This window comes from Pinus tabuliformis, chromosome 5_2 (genome assembly GCF_031772625.1).
Source record: "Pinus tabuliformis cultivar Carrire ecotype Pingquan chromosome 5_2, CPIR1, whole genome shotgun sequence".
Lineage (NCBI taxonomy): Eukaryota > Viridiplantae > Streptophyta > Pinopsida > Pinales > Pinaceae > Pinus > Pinus tabuliformis.
Window position 1 is genome coordinate 483,317,918 of NC_142306.1, and position 7,845 is coordinate 483,325,762.

A 7,845-nucleotide genomic window follows, 5' to 3' on the forward strand; every position below is an offset into this window, starting at 1 on the left:
TTCCATGAAAAAATCAGGAGAGAGGGGCATACAAGAGGAAGTACACTACACCCCTGGCATTTTTACACATCTTTTGCCAATCTATGGTTGCTATGAAATATTCAGATAGTCTTTCTTTCATAGGTTTTTTTCACAAACTTTCACTTGCCTTACATACATTAGTCCGACATTTTTAGAGAAGGCGTACTTCACTCCCTTTTCAAGATGTATATCCTTGTTGAGAAACACTCAATGCCCGAGTGTGAGTGCTCAATTTTTCTCTCTCGATATATGCATTTGGAGTTGATCGTTATGTGAATCCTTAACATTTTGATGGTTCACATCATGGCCAAGATCAAGGACAAGTATTACAATGGAAATTGTAAGGCAAAGATTAGCATTACCCTCGATGAGCGTCGAAGTCATGTGCTTAAGTGATCAATGCAATTTAAAATGGAAATAATTAAAGGAATGAGATGCAAAGTTAACACACTACTATTTTCATGAAGCTTTAATAGCCTCTTTTGTCAATGAAGGCTCTGAATATTGTTTTCCTTCACTAACTGAAAGAATGTATCATAGTGGGAAAGCAATGCAAATGTAGAAGTGAAGAAGTGTGAAAACAAAGAAGACCTCATGTCAAGTTATATGCAATAAATATAAGTATTTTTTACCAATTTTATTGAAGAAGAATATGCTTTTGTTGTGCCAAATTTCCTTGAAAAAGAATAAGTTACTTTATGAAAAAATCTAAACTATCAAACATGAACTGTAAACTAAAAATGAGAGCTCTAGCCAAAAAACCCTAAAAAAACATTAAAAACAACCAAAAAATGAAAAGTGTGTATTTTGGAACGATGTTTCTTTTTAAGGGTAAATTTTCAACATTTTTTTAAAAATGACAGTAAAGCCTAATATTTTTGTGCAAAAAAGATGAAAAAAACACACTCAAAATGAAAAGAGTTGATGCTATAATAAAAAAAAAGTCGACGCACAATTTCAACGTTTTTTAGAAATGGCGTTAAAGATAAAATAATGGGACCCAAAAAGCCATAAAATTCCAACAATTTTCAGACATGACGTTAAAGATAAAATGTCACGTCTATAAAAATCCTTAAAATACCAACAATCCATCCATGTCGTTAAAGATAAAATATCATGACTCTAAAAAACCATATAATTCTAATTGTTTTTAACCATAAAATTAAAGATAAAATATCATAACTCATTAAAAACTTAAAATTTTGACAAATTTTCAACCATAGAATTAAAAAAACTTTAAAATTTCAAGAAATTTCAACCATGACATTATGAATAAATTATATGACTAAAAAAAACATTAAAAATGAACACCTGAATGAAAGAGTCATTATTCCAAAAGTCTTTTTTATTTCAAAAGCTAAAATTATAGCTCTTTTCAAATATTAACCTAAGACACCCATTGCAACAAAAACATAAAAGCCAACCATCAAAATGAAGTATCCCCTTTTAATGAGGCATTAAAATTGCAACATTTTTTTTTTATAAATATGGTATATCAAAAGATAACAATACATAATACCATGTCAATATCATTGTATAATTTAAAAATTCAACATTGATTTTTAATATATTTTTTACTTTAATCAAAATATCAATACTTTTAGATTGAATGAAACATAAATGATTTCTCTAAGATATTGTTTCATTTTGGATATTCTAAACAAATGAATTCATCATAATTAAAACATATAATCCAACAAAAATAGAAATAATTCATAACTTCATGTAAGATCATATGGAATTTAAAATATTTATGTCAATTTATCATGCAAACATCATTTACATAAAATTCCTTATAAAAATATTCAAAATCACTCATATATTATGGAACACCATCAGAATCTACAACATATTCAGATGAATGACTGGATGCAGATGAAGATGACCCATATTCTTCTTTTTCATCAATTAGTGCCCCATCTGAGTCACCATGAATGCCCATCATTTCAGGTTTCAAAAGTATTATAGATCTATGATTGGGTTCAACATACTCCCATTTTAACATTGTTTGTTTTGGTAGAAACCTCTTCAGAATATCTATGGCCCTAAAGTGAAGAGTTCCTCTATTTTTTAAACTGAACTCATAAACAAGTATGCAATCATCCTCCAATTTTAAGAGGTCTTTGTGGTGACGATTTATATTTGTACCCTTTATTTTTCTCTTTTTTCCAATTTGTTTATCAACTACCATCTCTAGCTTGTACACACCATTGAATGAGTGTGTATTTGTGGTATACCAATGTACTTCAAAACCTACAACATCCTTAGTTTCTTTAATGAGCATTATAACCTTGGAAACCCAGAATGGATATCCATGTGGATCTCCATATTTTAACATTGCGATGATGCAACCCTCCTTAACATCCTATACATAACCTCTGCAAAGGTCTTCCATGGCTTCAGATTGTGCATGAGATCTTCTAGAACCAATATACATCCATCTTTCCACTACCTGTGAATAATTAATAATACCTTGAGATTCTTTCTGTTCAACAATGTTTCTTTCCTCATGTTCATTTGACACATTTTGTGGCCAAATAAATGGAGTCTTCAAAAGTATATCTTCATTTCTTGATCTTGAAATGATATCACTTTGATTATTGAAAAAATACTGTCACAAAACAAAATCAACAACATCAAATTGTTCATATGTATATCTAATAGACTTTAATTTTTTCCAAGCCTTCAGAATAATTTATATCTATGTTATGCCTTCGTACATTATGTATTTCACCAACTGATTGTAATATCAATATATTTGGTGAAAATATTGGATGATCTAGAATGAACTTCAAAAATGTCAAACATGATGACGACCGCCATTATGTAGTAGTTGAATACTTCTTTCCCCATATAAGTGTTTTCCCATCGTTTTTTTTTATATGCAAAATTGATGTTGGAAGCTAATGTCATTAAGTTGTTCAATGCATTTCTCCTCACCATGTGATCCCAGAATAAAATCCTTCGCATATCAATAGTTTCTTCTAGCCCATGAAAAATATGCTCTAGAATGTATGATCTCTTAATACATTCAATTAATGATGGAATGCTCCTAACATCCTTCCTCCTCAATGTTACAGAAAAATGACTGAATGTATGAAAAATATGGTCATGAGTGTGCCCAACAAAAATGAAACCAATCCTTACGTTCTAAAAAATTCCCAATTCGACAAGCATGTTTAGATATCCAAAAAAATTGAATTTTGTTTTCATGACAAGTGTTATCCAATGAGAAAGCAGATCATGAATTATGGTTATGGTCATATTTGCATCATTATTAATATTTGGAGTTGTGAAGTAAACCCTTCGTGACATTTTCCCATTAAAGGCCATACAATCGACCAAGTGACACTGAATGCAATTTTCCTCCTGTAAATTTTTTGGTGTGCAGAAAAATGTGGTAGAAGTGTTTTCTTCTAGTCCATACCATCAATTATCAAACCCAAATATTTATTTGGATTATCATATGCTTATAAAACTTTTTCCTTTCACTTTTTTGTTGACTGTGATGCTCTTGAAGTGATTTGACAATAGAATCTGCACATAACAGAAAATAAACCTATTAATAAATACATTTTCATAGTTGATAACTATATAATCTTTTAAAATAGTGCTATGAATTCATACCTCTTTCTACCCCTTCACATTTATGCCTTTTTTATTTAAGAGAAACACATGTACAGTAAACCCATGTCGTTGTCTTCTTAGGAATACCTAAATTGTTGAATTATTTCCTCCATATCTTAACAAAATATTGATATGTAATAAAGTTACCATCTCCTTCAACACCTTCTACATATTCTTTGTATAAGTTGTAGATATCTCATCTTGAGAAATTATCTGGAATATATATTTTGTATTTATTTGACATATACTCTCCATGCTTTGAATAGAAGCCTTGCATCCATGACATTGCAGTATTTTCTAATGGAACAAACTCTCATCTGTAACGCCCTCCTCCCACCTCTACCCAAGAAAACGACTAGCCAGGGTAAACATGTGATGATGCCAATATGATATTATTCAACCTCCTAAGTCACATTAAGGAAGTGGAACCGATGGAAACGCACCATACAGACATTAATAATTAGCTACAGGAGTCTGAGGAACCAATCCAATACTTTAGATAACTTGCCTTGGGGCCCCACTGAAATTTTGGACAACTTAAGCCTGATTTTATCTCATTCTATATGCATGAGGATGAATAGAAACCCCAAGTCTCTCTCAAAGGATTTTCTTCCAATGAATAGAGACCAAATCTATCAGTGTTGTGCAAACGACTCTAGGATTTGAGCCACTTTTTCAGGCCCAAAGCCGAGGTCACTGCCCAAAATCGAAACATCGCTTCAAATCAATAAAATAACATGGAAATGATAGTACTAAAGCAAATAATTGTTCAGGATCATGATTGAACCCCTACTAGCCATGACCAGAATTTTGTCAAACATATGACAAATATGTAATCTACAGGTGTAAATAATATTTTTGAGTATAGGGGTCTTATAATTAGCTGAGATTCACTAAGAACCATTGATGCCTCAACACATCAACTACCATTACATCCATTAGGTCATAGATACATTGATCATTCAATTATAGGTAAAGACATGGTGAGATCCACACGTGGCTGCTGTTATAAAACACATACATAATCAACATAATAGTTATAGAAATATCAAATAAATCACAACCATATACACAACATATAATCCATGATGATACTCATAGAAATACAAGGAGACATAACCTTTCATTAATGATGCAAAATCCAAACCGGGGATGGGACTTCCAAATTCCACCTAAATGTATAATGACTGAGCCAAATCTCTCTTCAGTCATTCACCCCTGTGCCGTATTCCAAGCATGAATATGGGAGCTCATAGAACACATCAATGGAAACTCATCGAAGGCTTCCAGAGGTCATCTACCTCAACCCATCAAACAATGATTCCACCTCATGGCTAGAAATCACAAAACAATCATTAGATTGGTCTCCATCCAATCCTTCCAGGGCTTCCAGAGCATTTGTCCAACCAAGGCTTCCAGGACTAGTAACTCAACCCACAACTTATTTAGGGCTTCCAGAGTGTTTGTCCAACCAAGGCTTCCAGGACTAGTAACTCAACCCACCTAGGGCTTCCAAAGCGTTTTTCCAACCAAGGCTTCCAGGACTAGTAACCCAACCCAAGATGTTACAGGGCGTCTAGAGCGTTTGTCCAACAAAGGTTTCCAGGTCTAGTAACTCAACCTAAGCTAATGAAACATGAGAACCAACAAAAAAAAATGAAAGTAACCCACAATCACCATGGCTATCTAGGAAATGGAAAGGCTAGGCAATCCACTGTCAATCCTGGCAATCCTCCATGTCAATGTTAAATCACAATAAAAAACACACTTGCATATGCCATGCATGCCAAAACTAGTGAAGAAATCATACATGCAACTCGGTACCTGCAAGCAAATCTGATGTAGTTTTGGATCATAATGCCTTATTGTGCTTTCCTACTCTTTTGTTTCCTTCTTTCTCCAAAAATCCAAGTATGCCACACCTTCCAAGAGTGTTCCAAGAAAACTCTAAGTCTCCAAGGGTATGAGAGAGAGAGAATAATGAGAGAGCTCCAAAACTGAACTAACAAAAGGTTACCAACTGATCCTTAGAAGCCTTTTAATGAATGAGGCCTCTATTTTCTTCATTTTCCATTATTTTCCTTCATTTTCCCCCTCACATGCAACATGTGACTGTTCATCTCCCTTTTCTCTTAATTTCCATTATTTTCATAAATAAATGTGCTAGAAATGCCATTTTTCCTTTCCAAAGCCTTAGCCATCGCCTTTTCCAATATCCTTAGCCACAAACAATCAAAAGTGATCCCCATCACTAGGATTATGCCCAACATTCATCTTGGAATAAGTGTCCCATCATTTGTGGTTATATTTTTGCCTTCATTTACTTTTATTACATGGAATTTTCACTAGGGCTATTACAGAACCCTCCCCCTTTGGGGAACATCATCCTCGGTGTTCAACAACACGTATAACCACAAAACTATTGTAAGAAAAATATATACTATCGATGGCGCTTTATAACTTAGCTCAATGCAGTATTTACAATGATCACCCTACTGAGAAGAAAACCAACATAACAACATAGTAACATGAAATCATATCAACATACCGCATAGTGGAGATTTATAACATAGCTCTGGGTGGTATTTACATCCGTATACATATGTACATCAACCAACATCATCAAAACATATAGCAAAACATATATGAAAGCATATAACAAAAAACCAAGCCAAATTTTTTTTGCCTCAACTGAAAAACAAGGAAGGATACATAGCCCGCATTTGATCTTCCATCTCCCATGTAGCTTCATTGGGCCAAAAGTTCTTCCAATGCACCTTAAATTGCTTAATTTCTCGGTTCTAGAGTATGAAAACCTTTTTTTGCAATATACACTGAGGCTCCGACTGGAATTCTCCATTTGGTTTCACCTGCAATACATACCATTTAATCAGATGATCAACATCTCTAACATAGTTCTTAAGAAAATATATATGGAAAACATCATGGAATTTCATTATCGGAGGCAGTGAAAGTCGATAGGTTACTGAGCTAATCCTTTCAATGATACTAAATGGTCCACAAAACTGTGATGCCAACTTGGCACATGATCCAATCCGAAGGAGCTCTTCTTTGGTTTAATGCATAAGTATAGTTGTTCCCATCCTGGAACTCCTTGAACAATCCGTTCCTATCTGCATAACTCTTTTGCCTACCTTGTGCTATCTCTATATTCTTCTTGATTACCTGCATTTCCTATTCCATGTCTGCCAACATATCTAGTCTAATCAATACCCTGTTAACCGGATCACTCCAACTGATGGGAGTGCTACAACTCCACCCATACAATGCCTCAAAAGGACTCATCCTCAATTATTCTCGATAATCATTATTTTATGTGAACTAAACTAGTAGAAGATACACTTCCCACTTTTTCTACTGATGCATCACGTACATCCTCAACATGTCCTCCAATATCCTATTGACCCTCTCTTTCTGTCCATCTATTTGTGGATGATAAGACATATTGAAGGCCAACTCTGTGCCCAAACTTGCAAACATCTCCTTCCAAAACTTGGAAGTGAACTTCGCATCCCGGTCTGACGTAATCTTCTTTGGGACACCATACAATCTGACCACATCTTGGATAAATACTTGTGCTACATCACTAGTTGAGAATGTAGACTTCACCGGAATGAAATGTGCAACCTTTGTCAAAATTTCCACAATAACGATAATTGAATCATGTTGTCTCACTGTCTTCGGAAAACCTGTAATGAAATCCATGGAAATAACCTCCCATTTCCACTCTGGAATCGTGATTGGCTGTAGCAATCCACCGAGATGCTTGCATTCTACTTTTAGTCACTAACAATCAAAACATCTAGCCACGAACTTTGCTACACCCCTCTTAAGATTAGGCCAACAATAAAATCTCTTCACTGTTGTCCGTGTCTTTTGATACCTTAGGTGACCTGAATATGGTTTCGCTTGAAACTCCCTCAAGATCACCTTCTTGAGGTCACTGTTATCCAGTACATATATCCTATTAAATCTTAGGATTTATTGATCCATATTGTAAACAATACTTTCTTTCCGATTAATCACATTATTATTATTTGGTCAACATTTCAAACCAACGAATTTGGTTCATCCTCAGGACAAAGGTGAAAAAATCCATTGATCCTAAAGAATAAATAACAAGGATGCATCAAAGTCTAGAATCAGCCATTAGTTTCTAATGGCTAATTTTGGTCT